The sequence below is a fragment of the Mus musculus genome, chromosome 9, assembly GCF_000001635.26.
Source record: "Mus musculus strain C57BL/6J chromosome 9, GRCm38.p6 C57BL/6J".
In the NCBI taxonomy this organism is placed as follows: domain Eukaryota; kingdom Metazoa; phylum Chordata; class Mammalia; order Rodentia; family Muridae; genus Mus; species Mus musculus.
In genome coordinates this window covers 59182738-59200897 of record NC_000075.6, presented here as the reverse complement: position 1 = coordinate 59200897, position 18160 = coordinate 59182738, and the positions used below count along the sequence as shown (strand labels likewise).

General features: G+C 44.9%; 1 long non-coding RNA gene across 1 annotated transcript in view; it reads left to right on the top strand.

The window, feature by feature from the left end:
- Gm33053 overlaps nt 1-9697 on the top strand; it is a 43871-nt gene extending 34174 nt beyond the window's left edge. The window contains exon 4 of the long non-coding RNA XR_379496.3: nt 9353-9697. This is a non-coding gene — a long non-coding RNA (predicted gene, 33053). The remainder of the gene's footprint in view (nt 1-9352) is intronic.
- Nucleotides 9698-18160: the final 8463 nt, after the last annotated feature.

Below are 18160 nucleotides of genomic sequence, written 5' to 3'. Positions count from 1 at the left end.
AGGGACCTCACAGCCCACCTGCACAGTGGCATACTCCCTCCAACAAAACCACACCCCATGGGCCAAGCATATTCAAACCACCACAAGAAATGAGCTCATGTGAGGAGACCTTTCCTTCCCAGTGGTAATGAGGCTTCAGAGTGTTCAGCCTTTCAGTACAGAAAAGCAGCCATCCTGTTGTCCTGTGGTGGTTGTAAGGTCTGTATGAGGACCATAGTTTGGATCCCCAACACCTTCATAAAAGTAGGGCACTGTACTATAGTGGATAGAGACAAGAGCATCCTGGCTAGTCTTGCTGAACCAGTGAGCTCCTGAGTCACCGAGACCCTGCCTCAGAAAAAGTTGAGAGTGATGAAGGAAGACAGTGGACACAACCACTGTGTCCCTGACAGCCCACACCTTCCCCCCACAAGCTCACTCATACATAATACACACACACACACACACACACACAGAGGCATGTGCACATGCATACACAGAATTCTTGAAATCCTTAGTGAATAATTCTGACATGTTTTAATCAGGAAGAAGAACTAATCTTTATCGGTGGAGCACACAGCAGGAGGACTGCTTGGGAGACAGTACAGAAGGGTGTAACCTGACCACAGACCCCTTGATGTTCTCTGGCATGAACCTAAGTTGCTCCCATGGTTAAAGGGCACCTCAGACAGTTGGGGTTTGGTGACTGCAGAACAATTCCCTCGGTGTTTAAGGCGTAGGAAACGTTTGCATTTTGCCCTGAGAAGTGTTCTCTCCGTGATTGCATCCATGTGTGCTTCAGAACGTCCGTCTTCTGCTTCTTATTCATTTACACTTTACACATCAAAAGACCGTTTTGTAAGAGCTACTCGGTGCACAAGGAGTCTCATGAGTTTTCCTTCTAAATGAGCCAGCAACTTTCCAAGAATCAGGAAGCTGCGAGTTGCCAAGAATAAATAAATCAACTCCAGAAGGTTCAAGTTTGGTTTTAAAACTCCGTAAGATTTTAAGTAGGTTCTATATCTGGCTTAACTCCATGTCCTTATCGCAGACATCAAACACAGGATGGAATATTACTCCTGCCACGAAGCTTTCTTTGCAAGCGTTGAATTTAATAATCCTTTTTTTATAATGATTAATTCGAAAGACTGAACAAAAAGTCCTTCCACCGTCGCAGAAGCAGAAGTGAATGTATGGCAGGCTGCTTTTACCTCAAAGTCACGTGGTCTTGGCTCACTCGGTTAGAGAACATGCTATACAGATAAATCTTTGTCTGCCTCGGTTTCCTCCTCAAGAAAATGGAGAGACAGCCCCAGAAGGGGCTAAAACTCCTTGATTAAAAAGAAAAAAAAATCCCAAAGACTGTAGAAGCCAGGGACTTGAGGATTGAGTATTGCTGATCAAGACTTTTTAGTTTGCTGTGGTCATGTTCAACAGTGAAGGAGTTGTAAAAAGTGAAAGTGGGTTAGTGACAGACACATCAAAGAGGCACTCCGGGCTGTTGAGATGGCTCCGTGGGTAAAGTGTCGAGATGGCTCCGTGGGTAAAGTGCTTGCCACCAAGCTTAGCAACCTGAGTGAGACCTCAAGACTCACACAGCGCAAAGAGGGAACCAACTCCCATACACTGTCCTCTGACCTCAACACACATGCCACGGCACGTTTTTACACACACATGTACCCATGTGCACACAGACACTCTACACAAACAAGTGCAATATAAAAATAAATAAAAATTTTGAAAGGAAAGAAAATACATATGGCTGAGAAAAATCAAGGACGATGTTCTGAAGTTGCCGATCTTTTATCCAGATGCCTTTCCCAGGTCAGAGCCCCATCTCCCCAGTGCTGAGGGACTTGGCTGCTGGCAGTCCAGTCCTGTCCTCTTTCTAGACACTTGCCCTTGGCTGATGGAAGCTTCAGGTGTAGGACATTGTAAGTTCACACTGTAGATGCAGGCATTGTGTCAATGGCTGCCAGGAAGACGGTCCACCAGCCCAGTCCTCTTGTCTCTCAGCTGCATGAGCTCAGTGATACACTATGTTTAGGGCTTCATGAAGGATCAGGTGGTAGCTAGAATTCTCCTCATACCCTCTCTAAGAGTTCTGCTTCTTTCTACAGAGCACTCCCTGACGCATTACTTGCTCAAGAACCCCACCCACCCACGTCTCTGGTTTCTTTTTTAAGTGAGGGAGAAGAGAAATGAATTGTGGGAGTAACGTTGGTGCTCTAAGCAGCATTCCAGCTGGGCTCATGTGTTCCACGTGTCCTGGGTGGCCTGAACTATGAATTGATGGATCCTGCAGGAGTACAGGAAACAGAGACACCAGGGATATGGAGCTCTACTGCCTGGGCAGAAGTTTCTTTCTTCCACTGATTTAGCACTGATCCAAGGACCATTAATTACTGTGACAGTGCTGGGCTGGACAGCAACCTTGCTTACCCCTTTCGATTTGTGCCCTAACCTAATGGAGTTGGATCTGGCAGATGCTGAGGCTCCAGGAGCAGGCTGAGAAGGGGAGGGGACAGGGCAGGGGCTGAGCAGCTTATTTTCTTCCCAGGAGGCAGGGGAATCCAGGGTTTGAAGGGAGAAACACCCATGTTCAGCCGCCACCACAGAAGACAGTCTGAAAGGAGACAGTATGGATCCCAAACCCTGCTAGACTTGCCTGCTTTTAAAATGGGGGAGACACTGGGGGAAGCATCCAGATGGAAAAGAGCTAATTTAAATAATCATGCTCTTTTTATGGTTTTTGGTGGTTGTTCTTTCCCCATGAAATGATACCAAAGGAAAATTTCAACCTGGAGCACGAGTCACAGGTTTGGGACTCCATATGGGGAACTGAAACGAAGTCCCGTGGGACTCTGGGCCAGGATCTAGTTTCCTCCTACTTGAAGCTGCAGGTCTCCTGTGAGTTCACTCAAACACTTTTCTAGATGGACTTCCTTTCCTAGGGTCTCCGGTTGGTGTATATGACCAGAGGGGACTCCCTCAGGGGAAGGCGACAGATCTGTCCTCAAGGGGAATGTAGGCGAGGCTAAGTGAAGAGAGGACATTCTGAAAGCGCCCGTCCGGGAAGATAAGAATCCAGGCTAAGCTAGTTCAGGAGAGAATCCCACATGCCTGCAAGTTGGGATTCTCAAGGGAGACAGAAAGTGAAGACGAGACAGCAGCTGGTGGTAGGCATCAGCAGATGGCCGGCCTCGCTGCTGGAGACCAACAGTGATCCCAGACAAAGATGCCATCCTGGAGAGAGGAGGCGGCTGCGCTGGCTCTTCTGTAGGAGGCCTGGGCCAAGCTAGGAAGAGCTACCTCCTGCCTTCTGCCAGGAAGTGGGGTAACGGAAGGAGGAGTAGTGGCTTTCAACGGCTTTCATCCGTCTGTTAGGTTTTTAAATTTTTAGTGCTGAGGATTGAACTCAGAGCCTTGCACATGCTTAGGAAAGTACTCAGCCACCGAGCTACATCCCCGGCCTCAGCTTTCATCATTAAGACAGCCAGGAAGCTAAGAGACAGATCAGAGAGCGGTAGAGTTGTAACCACAGTCTGTCGGTCTGTCCGTGTCTGGAGTGCTCGCTGTATCAGGACCTCTCAGGTTGTCTTATAGGAGTACAAAGAAAGGAAGGGAATGGCTAGACACCACCCCCCTACGCCTCCACCCCCTCCACTCCCCACCCTCACCCTTCCACCCCCCATCCCCACCCCTCCACTCCCCACTCCTACCCCTCCACTCTCCACCCCCAACCTGAGGCGAGCACCCTGACGGGGTGTGTCAAATGGACTAAATTAAAGCATCTTAGATCACAACTTCTTTCAAACTGTAGAGTTCCATCCTTGGGATGCAAGATACTGCTCCGACTTAATGACATTACAGAATTTTTACGCAGCACGTCTTCTATTTGCGATTTCTCTTAGTATCCGAGGTGTAGAAAATCACCCCTTTAAGGGGTCTATTATTTAATATAAATTTGATTAATACCTCTTAAGTTACTATCATTTGAAAATATAACTCGCTAAAACCGTTGAGATTAATTTAAGTGCATGGAGGGAGGTGAGGACCTCATTTTAAAAATAACCTGCAGCTCTCTGGTTGGTTTAAAAAAAAAAAAGGAAAAACAACCGTTTTAAGCATTACAGCAGTAATTAGGACAACAGAGGAGCAGTTGACAGAAGAGAAAACCAGCAGGTTTTCACACCAGCCATGGCTGCTTTTTAAAGTACATCTCTTTTTATTCTTTTGTTGTCTATAATTTCTCATGATTGTGATCATATGATACATACAAAATTATATGGGCTGATTTTTAAAATTGCATCTATTTTGGTAATAAGTGCAATATATTCTGATTAGAGAAAGTTTGGAAAATACATGTGTGTTTTTAAATTTAAAGCAAAAAACCAACTTCAGTTTTGCATATCTCCTTGTAGGAATAATGCTCTATAATTTTGTAACTATATTTCTTGTAAAAATAATGGAGGACAAAGCACGTGCTGAGCTGTAAGCATTGTGAGTTATAACAGACCCTAGGTGAAAGCAATGTAAAGATATGGGGGTTGGGGGATCTGTGAAATGGCTCAGTGGGTAGAGATGCTTGCCACCAAGCCTGAAACAAAGCTTGATCCTGGGGACCCACGTGGTAGAAAGTGAGACTTGATTACCTTCATGTGTTCACAAGTGATATGCCTGTGCCTAAACACATACAGTAAGTAAATAAGTAAAGAGTGATGTGGAGATGGGCAATGGTGGCACGTGCCCTAAACACAAGCCCTCGGGAGGCAGAGGCAGACAGATCTCTAAGTTCAAGGACAGCCTGGTTTGCTGGGCAAATTCTAGTACAGCCAGGGCCAACCCTGTCTTAAAAAACAAAAAAAGTGAAAACAAAACAAAAATAAAAGAAAGGGGAAAAAATAAAACCTCATGCCTTAACGTGACCCATCTCTGTAGAACCTGTGGTCTATCTATCTTCCCCAGATACCATGTTCAGCGGATGGTGAATTGTCCATTGTGATTTTTCGATGACATTGGTGATATAGTTTTAAGTAGATAAACTACTTGGTGTTTTGTCATGCTGTAGACTGAGCGGAGGGTGTCTCTGAGGAAGTGCTCCGATGTACTCTCAGCCTAGTACTGGTTTACAATTAAGACAGGGGGACCAGAGATGCAGCTCAGCCATACAGTGCTTGCCTAGCAAGAGAAGACCTGAGTGTAGTTGCCAGTACCACAGGATCCATAAGTTGTTAGATCTTAATATAAAAACGGGGTGTTGAAATATGCTCACTTTCTTATTTATTTATTTATTTATTTATTTACTTGAGACAGGGTTTCTTATTTATTTATTTATTTATTTGAGACAGGGTTTCTCTGTGTTGCCCTGGTTGTTCTGGAACTTGTTCTGTACACCAGGCTGGCCTCAAACTCAGAGATCTGCCTGCCTCTGCCTCCTGAGTGTTGGGATTAAAGGCATGGTTTGCTCAAATTCTCAAGCATTTTTTTCTGTCAATAAATTTAAAGCTTTAAAAGTAAAAAAAAGTAAGAGATTCTGATTATGTACAGATTTATTTATTATGTATGTGTTGTAGGTGTGTGTGTGCATGTGTGTATGGTCACCTATGCATGTATCTGTATTGGGGCAGGTATGTGCACATGAGTGCAGATGCCTGTGGAGTCCAGCAGAAGGTGCTAGATCCCCTGGAGCTAGAGTCATTGGTGGTTGTAAACCACCCACCTTGGGTACTGGTAACTGCAAGAACAATGCATGTGCGAAAGCACTGAGACATCTCTCTAGTCCTTCACCTTGTTTTTTGAGACAGGCTCTCTCACTGAACCTGGGACTTGATAGTTCAGCTGGACTGGCTGGCCAGTGAGCCTGGGTTCTTCTTGTCTTCCCCTCCCAGTAATGCTTTGGTTACTATGCTGTCCCCTATGGCCTTTACATGGGTGCTGAGGATCCATACCCAAGTCCTCACAGCTCACCCACTTTACCAAGTCCATCTCTCCAGCCCCAGATTTGTTTATCGTTAACATGTCAACCCCATTTTCTTAATCAAATTCTTTTTCCTCTTTCTCTCCCTTTCTCTTTCTGTCTCTCTATGTCTGTCTTTCTCATACACTCATAGAGAAAGAGAGAACACATGATTTTCTTATTGTGTGTATGGATGTTTGTGTATACAGATGCATACATCTATGAGTGTGTGTGCAGAGGCCACAGGAGGGCATGGAGTGTCTTCATTTACCAATCTCTGATTTATTCCTTCAGGCAGGGTCTCTCTCTGAAACCAGAGCACACATTTCTCACCTAGGTTGGAGGGCACTAAGTCCTAGCAATCCTTCTGTCTCCACTCCCCAAAGCACCGGGGGTTACAGGTGTGATGAGACTGTGTCCAGATTGTTATATGGGATCTGAACTTATGTTCCCATGGTTGTGCAGAAGCAAACACCCTTAGCCATTGAGTCATCTCTCCAGTCCCTGAGTGTGACATTTTTATGACCCATTTCATGGTAAGATATAGACACATATTTCTCCTATACCCCTAAAAATTATTTGAGTATTTATTTAAATATGTGTTTGTTTATCTGTGAGATATGGGAGATGTGTGCACCATACTGTACACATCGAGTCAGAAGAAAACCTATGGGAATTGATTCTTTCCCTCTGCTCTATGGTTCCCGGCGATCAAACTCAGGTTATCAGGCTTGGCGGCAAGTATTTTACCCACTGAGCCATCTCATCTGTCCACACTTGGCTCCTTGGCGCGATTCCCAGGGGTCAAACTCAGATCCTCAAGCTTTCGAGACAAGCGCGTTATGGACTGAGTCGTCTCCCCAGGTCCCTAACCACTTCTTTAGGTCTCTTCTGATCCAAATCCCGGAGAATGTACTGTGCTAGACTCTGGGTCTTTAGAGCCCTGTACCCTTTCATCTAATGAGTGTCCTGTTCCTTGATTCTGAGGAGCCATGTCACTTTGCTCAGCTCCGCTGCTGGAAGGGGAGAGATAAGCCCGTGGGCAGTAATGCTTTCTGAACAAGGTATCAACAGCACAAAGGATGTGCTTTCTGGGGGCAACAGCCACACAGCAGGCAACACATGCAGCCAGAAAATGGTAAAGCCAGCTTTCGGTTGGGGTAGTGTCTTGAAGAGAACTGCAGGAACCCACCCAGGGTAGCCCTTTGGAGTTCAGCTTCACCTCAGGTACAGACTGCCCCTGGATACAGGCAGTTCAACAGAATTAAGCAAACTAAAATCAAAGACAGCTTAATCACCATTTGCCATTATTATTTAAACTTAAAAATAATTTTTGTTTTGCTGGGGAGAATAGTTTTAGCTACAGAAAACTCAAGCAGAAAGTAGAAATTACTCTCAAATATCCATTCCCCCTCCACCTCACCCCAATTTACACTACTATTAATAACTTGTATTAGCGTAGTACATTTGCTCCGGTTAGTGATCCATTATTATTAATTAACACCATGACTTATGATAGTATTCACTCTCTGTATTGTACATTCTGTGGGTTTTGATAAATGCCTAAGTTCATGCAGCCATCATACAGGACACCTTCACTAGATTAAAGTTTTTTCTGGGTACCACCAATTTACCTCTCTCTCCTTCCTCCCCAGGAAGCCATAGTCAACCACCGTCTTCATAGTTTCACCTTTCCCAGAATGTTCTATGGTGGAAAGTCACCCAATATCTTGTCTTTTTAGGTTGGTACCTCTGACTTTGTAATACACATTTTCCCCTCTTTTGAGGCTTGATGGCTCATTCATTTATTTTTTTAATCATTAGTATCCCATTAACTGGACGTTTAACAGCTTAGTTGACCATTAGCCTACTTAATGACACTTTGGTTGCTCTCACATTTGGGAAATTATGAATAAAGCAACTATAAACATTTGTACACAAGTTTGTGTATATGTGTGTGTGTGTGTGTGTGTGTGTGTGTGTGCGCGCGCGCGCGCGCGCGTGTGCGCGTGCGTGCATACGTTTTTTACTCACTCAGGTAAACAACAGTGATTACTAGGATTAGGTTTAGTCTTGGAAACATGGCCAAACTGACTTCCTTGATATGTGGATGAGGTCTTGGCTTGTTCTTCTTGTAATATGCAGGAGTGTAGTCTGTAAGACATTTCTAAAAAAGGGGTGTATAAAGAAGAGGTATGGGTAGCATGCATGTCTAAGAGCATGTATCTTTTTATGGAATTTAGTACATAGAAATTGCAGTAGCCACATAGAATGATGGTGTGTGTGTTTATGTGTGTGTACATATGTAGCTGCTCTTTGCTGCTATGTGGGTTCTTCTTTCTCCCCACCCTTTATATCCCTCTGGCTTTCCCCCCTATATCTAGATAGAAGAGAAATAAGGATGGAGGGGAGATACACAAACACACACACACATCCCTTTTTTTTCTTTTTGTTTCTTCTTTGAGCATAACTACTAACAAGCCACAACCAACCTCCTGAATGATCACCAACCATGCCTATCAGGGCTCTAGGATTTATATACCCTCTGAAATTTCCCAGAATTTCAAATGTCACACAATCACAGGAACTACCTGCAGCTCGCATAAACCATTCCTCTGCTAGAGCACGAGGCAAATCATAGTCAGCTGCTGCAGACAGTCCAAAGCAGCCTCACATCACCACACCTGGGATTAAAACTAAAGCACATTCTTATAGTATTTCTATATTTTGTTATAAAAACCAAAATTCTAGACTTGTCACTATATACATGTATGTACAGTGTGTGTGTGTGTGTGTGTGTGTGTATCTGCAGAGTCCAGAGGCCAAACTCAGGTATTGTTCCTCAGGAGCTGTCCACCTTTTTCTTGAAAAAGAGTCTCTCATTGGCCTGAAACTCACCTCGTGGGTTGGTCTTGCTGTCCAACCAGCCTCAGGCATCTGCCTGTCTTTGATTTCAAGCACTTTGCTGACAGTGGTGATTTGAATGAGAATGGCCCCCATAGACTTATATATTTAGATGTTTGGTCCCTAGTTGATGGAACTGTTCTGAGAAGGATTAAGAGGTGTGGCCCTATTAGAAGAGTTGCATCACTGCAGGTGATGTACCCATGCCAAGCCCAGCCCCCACCTCTCTTTCTGCCTTTAACTTGTGGATCAGATGTAAGCTCCCAGCTACCTATCCAGTGCCATGCTTGCCTGCTTGCTACCATGTCCCCCACCATGATGGCCATAAGCAAGCCCCCTAATTAAATGCTTTCTTTTATAAGTTGCTTTGGCTATGGTGTCTCTTCACAGCAATAGCACAGTAACCAAAACAGCTCCAAATGAAATGATCTTCAGTCACCAATCTCCTTTCTCCTCAGATGTAGTGTTATTGAGTCACAAATGAGCCATGCCTACTTTTCCTCTTTGTAGATTGCCTGAGCTCGTATGCCTCTATGCTTCAAGGCTGACTCTTCACCAGTCAGGACTCAGGAGCTGAGGATGTGCGGGGATACGGATGCCTTTGGATCCTGTTGCCTTTGGAGCATAATAAAACTTCTCAGGATGCATACTCCAGACTTGTCAACCACTGGCGGAATTTTCTTGCATGCATCTTCTGTAATCCTTGTCCAAACATTCTGGTTTTCCTAGACGACTTAAAAGCAATCCCTAGTTTTCTGTTTCCATCCTCTGACAGTCTTCATCACCCTCTTACCTGCCTTGTTTTCTGAAAAGTTTCTCACTATTTTGGATTCTGAAGGTTAGTTTTCTTTACTGTTGCCAATGTGAATTTTAACACAGATCTTTGCTTATTTTTTGTTTTGTTTTGTTTCTTAAGGTGCATTTTGCTTATAGCTCTCTGCTCAGTTTTAAAGCTCATGTTTCCCTTACGTTTCCCAGCTAAGGCTGTAATGTGATATTCTAATGTTTTTCAGGTTCCTCCAGTAAATAGTAGTTTACTTTATAATTCCTCAATCTTAATAGGTCCTACTCTGCAGTCTGTTTGGTTTCAGGTGGACCATAGAAGAACATGCATAGTTTACCCAGGTCCAGCTGAGTCCCATAAGCTGTAATTCCTGGATCTTCTATTATGGAGGTCATGAAGTTGCCAGTTTCCAGCCTGCATTGCTGTCAGAATTGCTCCCATCTCTAGCTGTTCCTACGGGAGCCAAATGCTACAGGGCGGAAGTTACATTGTTCGTATTGCCCCTCCTTTCTGTTCCAGACAGGATACATGAGATGGGGTAGGGGTGAGCATCTCAGCTAGCTCAGTCAGGGAGAAGGTGTCCTCAGCCTGAATGTCCCTCCTCCAAGTCCATCAGGATGACGCCGGGCTAGCCTGCTCCACAGGGAGTCCCAGGTCTACCTGCTTTTCCATGCACGTGGTAAAAGGCATCTGATTCTGCCTTTGGTGTCTGGGAGGTAAAGAAAAATGGTCAAAGCTAGGAATGGCCATGTTCGCCTCTTACTGCTCCTATGACTTGAAAAACAGTCAGCCCTATCTCATTAATCAGATTGTATGAGCTCCGGGACTTAGGAAAAACTCCTCCCAAAGTTCCACAGTACTAAGACAAGGGAACAGGAGACCTGCTGCAACCATGACTGCACACCATTAATTCTTATGGACGATTGTGTTGGTAAGAACCAGGACAGTTCATTCAACAAATATTTTCTTTGTTTTTCAATTTTTCTTTTGGGGTGTGTGTGTGTGTGTGTGTGTGTGTGTGTGTGTGTTTGTGTGTGTGCAAGTGTGTGTGTGAAGCCTGAAATTGATGACAGATGTCTTTCTGGGTTGCCCTTTGTGGTGGTTTGAAAAGATTTGGCCCCCATAGACTCATGTGTTTGAATGTTTGGCCCATGAGGAGGAACACTATTAGAAGGTGTGGCTTTGTTGGATGAAGTGTGTCACTGTGGGGTGGACTTTGAGGTCTCTATGCTCAATCTCTGCCCACTGAATAATTCTAGACACTCCTACTGGCTGCCTGTGGAAGATAGTATTTTCCTGGCTGCCTTTGGACCAAGATGTACAACTCTTGGCTCCTCCAGCACCATGTCTGCCTGCACACTGCCTTGCTTCCTGCCAGGATGATAATGGACTGAACCTCTGCAGTTGTAAGCCAGCCCCAATTAAATGTTTTCTTTATAAGAGTTGCCTTAGTCATAGTGTCTCTTTGCAGCAATGGAAATTATGACACCCTTCACCCATCTCTTTGGATGCTGAGAAATGCCTTACCAAATACTATTTAGGATGGTACAGCCTTAAAGAAATTGTTGTGGCTTCTCTGAGTACCCAGAGGCCTTTGACAATGAGGAGAGGCTGCTGGGAGGGAGAAGATGGCTACCACTGAGACCAAGCAGCCACGAGGTTGTAGCTTCCCAGAATCAGGCAGAACTGCACAAACTCCAATGAATTAAGAGTGTAAATTGAGCAGATCGACTTGGCTTGTGCACTACAATAAAGATCTGCAAACACTCGGCTCCGTATTGAACCTGAGGCAGGGTGATTAATTCATTATTCACTTCCTCGGCTGGAAGTGAAAGTGTGTACACCCAGGGGCCAGCACCGATGAGCGTGGTCATAAATCACGCTATTTAGAAGTCTAGCGATGAGAAAATCAGCTGGCTGCAGGGGGGTGTTCTGTAGGCAGCAGCAGAGGCTACAGAGCCAAGACAGGCCAGTTCACTCTCTGGAAACATCCCAACTGGCCAAGCATTTGGCTTCCCAGCCAAGGCAGCCAGCCTCTCTGCTACCCGCCTTGGCGCTTCCTGGCCTTACCACAAGCAAACAAACTCTATTACACCCAGCAGAAGTGTGCTTGTGACCTGAGATGGCCTCTCTCAGTGGACAGAATCCCAGGAATAGTATTATAACCCCCAAAGGGCTGCTGTGGTCTACTGGAGAAAACTAGTCCTTACCCCTCTCCTGGAGTTGTTCTAGGTTTCAGGTCTTTTTGGCCAGGCTCAGGTGGCTCGGCATCCTTCAGTTAGGGTCCCTGGTTGTCACCAGGTGCCAATCCTGAGACACTGTCTTTACCCTATAAGCTCTGCTGCCTTCATACAAGAGTTTGTGGAAGATGTGAATTTTATTTACAATGTAACAATAACAAAGGGTCTCTTTGCACATACTGTCCAATTTAATCTTCACGACAGTGAGAGGAATTTTTATCTACAGTTATGGCAGAGGAAACCTGCTCCATAGAATGGCCTGCTAGAATGGAGCCTTCAGTTGGTCTGTCTGCAAAGCCTGCATTTCTAATGGTTGTGACAGACCATCTCCCTTATCCAGAACATTGTGGTATTTGCTCAAATGCTACAGACATATTTCAGGGCCTGCCAGACTTAGACTATCTTCCCTGGAGCCAGGGTGAGCCCCAAGAGACTGGCCAGAGCTTTGCTTGCTACCAAATTTAGCATGAAAAAATAAAAAAAATGAAGTAAAATAAATGACTAAAAGCATTAGCCACACTGTTTCGCTTTCTCCTCCGGAGCGGAATAGCTCTCCTTAAAAAGGACAAAGCACCCAGACTCCTCTCATCCCTCTTCCCATGACAGCCGCTATGGGCTGCTTGCAATCTGTCTGTAACTTTCTTTGCCTGACTTGGTGCCCAAAGAAATGCGGCTCTCTTAAAAGCAAGGAGCAAAGGAGCAAATAGAATTCCTTAACAAAAGGTCTCTAACCAAGGGACTAGTGAGTGATACTCATTCTCCTCTGTTACAGAAAAGAGCCTCGTGATTCAGCCTACCTGTCTCAAGAGCAGACATCATCTTCTAAGACCACCCCTTCTGCTAAGCAGGGAAAGGATGCTTGTGACCAGAGCTGGAGGTCTCAGCTTCAGGTGGGGCTTCTTCTGTATGCTTCCCTTAGTCGCAGTGAGTTTGTGTTGATCAGGACCCAAGTGAACTTCCCCAGGACAGCCAGTCTGGTTGTCCTCACATGTGGGTTGCATTGGCTAAGAAGGAGGACTGGGAAATGGGCTGTTGCTTACACAAAGTCTCATCCTGAAGAGAGGAGGGTGACCTGAATGGATCACCAGGTAGACTTCACATTAAGCAGGCAACAGATGAAGGTCACTAGAGAGATGGACGGGGGATTTCAGCAGCCATGTTTTCTGTCCACTTGCAGAATCTGTTTACTCAGAGTGCCCACAGCAGGGTGGGGTTGCTCCAAGTGAGCAGGGACATGGGCACAGGCTCCTGGGTGGTGCCTGCCAGTCTCCATGATTGGCAGAGGATGTAAGTGGAGGCTCTGAAGACAGAAAAACCTGGAGAAGATTGCATTTGGCTTAACATAAACATCCAGATATAAATATATATCCAGATATAAACATCCACAATGGTGAGAATTCAGGACATGGTGTCCGGGAGCAGCGAGTTGTAGCTTCCTGACTGTGTGTGAATCTGCCAACAGAACTTACCGAACTTTCTGAACAGGTACAACCCAAACACCTAAACCAAGGAGCCATAAAACTGCATTGTGCCAAAGAAATATGTGGAACTGAATTGCAAACCAGAGTGGAAATATGCTCATTTGGAGTGTGTGTGAGTGTGTGTGTGTGTGTATTTGTGTGTGAGTGTGTCTTTGTGTGTATGTGTGTATGTGTGTGTGTGAGTGTGTATGTGTCTGAGTGTCTATGTGTATGTGAGTGTGTGTGAGTGTGTGTGTGTGTATTTGTGTGTGAGTGTGTCTTTGTGTGTATGTGTGTATGTTTGTGTGTGAGTGTGTATGTGTCTGAGTGTCTGTGTGTATGTGAGTGTGTGTGTTTGTGTGTGTAAGTATGTGTGTGGTTTTGAGTGGATGCATGATGAAATAAAGTCTTTTAAATGACGAGCTGGAGCAGGAGATTGCTTGGCCAGGCAAATGTTTGTCTTGCAAGTATGGGAATGTGAATTTGATCTCTGGAATTCATGTTTAAAAAAAAAAACCCAGACTTGGGGCTTCACACTTTGAAATTCTGGTGTTTGGGAGACAGAGGCAGGAAGAGCCCTGGGGCTTGTTGGTCAGAAAGCCTAGCCTCATGAACTCCAAGCTACTGGGAGATCTTGTCTCAAAAAGAAAAAGAAAAAAAAAGTAGATAGCACCTGAGATCATCTTCTGGGCTACACACATGTATGGACATGTGTGTGTGCACTTATACATGTGCATAATAATCACTTCCAGTCATTTACATTAGTAAAGATGAACAGGTCTTCAGAGGAGCAGCTGTGTGCGTGCTCCGGTGTGTGTGTGCATGCTCTGGTGTGTGTGTGCTCCGGTGTGTGTGTGTGTATGCTCTGTGTGTGTGCTCTGGTGTGTGTGTGTTCCAGTGTGTGTATGCTCGTCTGTACACTGGCCACATCCTGGATCATGAAGCAGAATATGCCCAACTTCAGCCAGTTCCCTATGGGTTCTTCACCCCCCTGGGTGAGAACTGTACTAATTTGTTCACTGAGCTTTAATTTGCCACTGCCTTTGAACTCCCCATAACTGGAACCAGATGTATGCGTTCCCTGGCTTTTTTTAACTTGGTGTAATGGGAGATTAGCTCACGCTGCTGGTGGTATCAGCGGTGAGTTCCATTCTACTATCCAGTGGACAGCTCATAGTGTGAAGATGGACCAGTGTGTTGGTCCACTCACTTGCTGACAGACATTTGCTTCCTTTCTAATGTTTGGTTGTTAAGAATAAAACTGGATGTCTCCTCTTTGTTTGTTCTTGTTACAGAAACCTTTGTATAAAAACACACTTGTTTCTCCTTGTCCGATAGGATTTTATTAGAAACTGCCAGGCAATATGCAATAAACTTAAAAATAACGTATAGACATGCAAATTAAAGGGAAACAGCAGCAAAGCTACATAATAATTCATATATTGTAAGATTTTCTTATTTTTATTTAGGCATATGAGTGATTGTATATATGTATGTATGTGTACCACATATGTGCCTGGTGCCCACAGGGACCAAAGAATTGGAGTTACAGATGATTTGAGACACACACACACACACACACACACACACACACACACACACACTCATGTGCATTATGTATATATGTATATATATGCACATAATTTTTATTGTTTGCACATGTGTGATTTATATGTGGGTGTGTGCACAGAAGTGCAGATTGTCTGTGGAGGTCAGAGTTGCCAGGTCAGAGTGGCAGTCACTGGTGGTTGTGAGTTGCCCTACATGAGTGTGAGCTGCCTTACATGGGTGTGAGCTGCCCTACATGGGTGTGAGCTGCCCTACATGGGTGTGAGCTGCCCTACATGGGTGTGAGCTTCCCTATATGGGTGTGAGCTGTCCTACATGGGTGTGAGCTGCCCTACATGGGTGTGAGCTGCCCTACATGGGTGTGAGCTGCCCTACATGGGTGTAAGCTGCCCTACATGGGTGTGAGCTGCCCTACATGGGTGTGAGCTGCCCTGCATGGGTGTGAGCTGCCCTACATGGGTGTGAGCTGCCCTGCATGGGTGTTGGGAATCAATCTTGACTCCTTTGCAAGAGAAACATATGCTTTTAACCACTGGATCATGTCCCAGTGCCTCACCATCCTCCATATATTTTTTAAAAATAAGTCAATTAGGAAGAATCAAACATCCAAATATACTTATGAAGATAAGATAATTTTATTCTATATAAAATTTAACAACATGTTTTTAGAATGTATGTTTTCAGTATCTGGGAACTTTAAGCAAATTCATATTAGGTACATAGGTTAGACAGAGGCTCTGTGTAGTATTGTTAGGCATACACAAGCCCACCTAGTACTAATACAATTCGGCTTTTAAACAATGCAGACTTAATGCTCCTCCATAGGAGATTCCTACCAGCAGGAAGGACATGTGTGCTTATGCATAGAGATAGATGGAATTTGGATGCAGGGACAAGTGGCCACTTGGTACAGAGCTCTAGGGAGATGGATAATGGGCCAGGAACTAGCATGGTGCCCAAGGCATTAAATCCTGCTGGAATTGCAGCAGGGGCCTCTGCAGTGGTGTGGGTACAGAAGTGAGAGGCCCGGGGAGCCCAAGTCATTCACAGGATTTGATCCAGCAAGGATGGGGCAGTTTGTGTAGAGGAGCTGGTGTGCTATTACAGTGAGTGAGGAATTGGGACAGACTCGGACTTCAGTGATGTGGGCCAAGGACCACGTGACCAGAGAGCCACCTTGTCAGTGGGCTAAGCAAGTCAAAACAAACCAAAAGAACCACAGCTTTTATCAACTCTGAGCCACTATCCCTGGTGCAGAGATTTCCATTTTCAATGTCAAAATGTGTCCACGTATAGGATCACAAGTTAGACAGAATAGAATTATAGTCAGTCACATGTGTTCACTATCTCTTCTGTCTCAGTATCTTGCATACATTTGATAAAGCCAGCCCCCTGTCACCTTCCAAGTTATTCATAAAGAAACCCTTCTCAGTAAGGTGACTCTAGATACTGAGAGTGAGCTGTGCATCTTACAGAAGCTAAGGGGATGTTGAATGTTTTCATCAGAAAGGAATGATAAACACTTGAGATGTGCTTGCTCAGGTTTTGTACAAAGTACTTCATAAGTAAAAACAATCTCTTTATGGAATCATTGGAAAATATAATTATTAACTTGGACAGAATCTGAACAAAGTCCATAGAATGCCACCAGATTCCCTTCCAGGGTGACAAGAAACTGTGAGAACCCTATCAAGGGATTATAGATTCCCCTCCTGTTCCTGGACACGCCCACGTGCAGAGAAAAGCAGGAAGAAGGAAAGACCTCACAGAAATCAAGATGTAGGGTTTATGAATGTTCCTTTATCCACTGACGTGGGGACAGAGACAGCAAGATACAGAGGGAAAGAGAGATAGACACAGACACAGACACACAGAGACAGAGAGAGAGAGAGAGAGAGAGTGAGAGAGAGGCAGACTCTGTTTCTCTCTCATACACATACACACAGGAGACAGACAGACAGACACACACACACATGCACAGGAACAGACAGAAAGACGGGGCAGAGAGACTGAAACTCTCTTTCTGTGTCTCAATCTCTGCCTCTCTGTTCCTCTCTCTCTTTCTCATACACACACACACACACGCACACGCACACACACACACACGCACACGCACACACACACACACACACACGCACACACAGAGAGAGGAGACAGAGACAGAGACTGACAGACACACAGAGACAGAGAGACAGACAGAGGTAGAAAGACAGAGAGACAGACTGAGACACAGAAAATCTCTTCTGTGTCTCAGTCTGTCTGTCTGTCTGTCTGTCTGTCTGTCTGTCTGTCTGTCTGTCTCCACATACAGAGAGAGAGAGAGAGAAGACATGAGCTAGACAGGTTCCTAGTGAGTCCACTAGTTCCTGGCACACACTGCTTCCTTGTTGAAGAACTCAGAGGTCTGTCTGTTCAGTAATCTCTTCTAGATTTTGTTTGGCACAGGCCACACTCATCAATCAAACTGTGAATTTCATTTATTAATTCTGATTTTAAAAAATCAGTCTTTTATGTATATGGGGTGTGTGTGTGTGTGCGTGAGAGAGAGAGAGAGAGAGACAGAGAGAGAGACAGAGAGACAGAGAGAGACAGAGACAGAGAGACAGGGAGAGAGCCTATGCAAGCACATGCATGCACATAAATGTGGAGGGCAGAGGTCCTCCTTAGGTGTTGTTCCTCAGAAGCCATCCAACCTTGCATTTTTGAGACAGGGTCCCGATTCAGCTAAAATAGCTAGGCTGGCTCCTAGGGAGTCCTGGAAATCTGCTTGTGCCTGTCTCCAAATCACCAGCTACCGTAAGCCACCACAAACAGAGCCACCACACATGACTCCTTACGTGGGTGTGGAGATTGAACTCAAGTTCTCACGACTGTGAGATGAGTATTTTGCTGACTGAGCTATTTCCACAGCCCTAGGCCAACATTTTTTATGGATGTCCTTTCTGTGACATCTGTCTGGGTTTCTGGGTTATTTTAAGGTTTTCTGAGGACCCTTGCTCTCCTCTGGGCAGTCAGCTCCCCAGGCAGGGTGAGCTAAGTCATTTAAACACAGAGGGCAATGTAGTTCGTGGAAGCGTAGACCTGCAGGGATCTGGATAGAAAGCCTTGTGACACTTTGGTCATAACATTCGTGATAAAGAAAACGTTCTACATCCTCTTTAAGATACCAATACAGTCTCGGTTTAGACTGGAATTTCACTACCATATAACAAGAAATCTGGAAATCTGTTTAAAGTTAAATCTTTCTCATCTGCCCGGGCTTGCT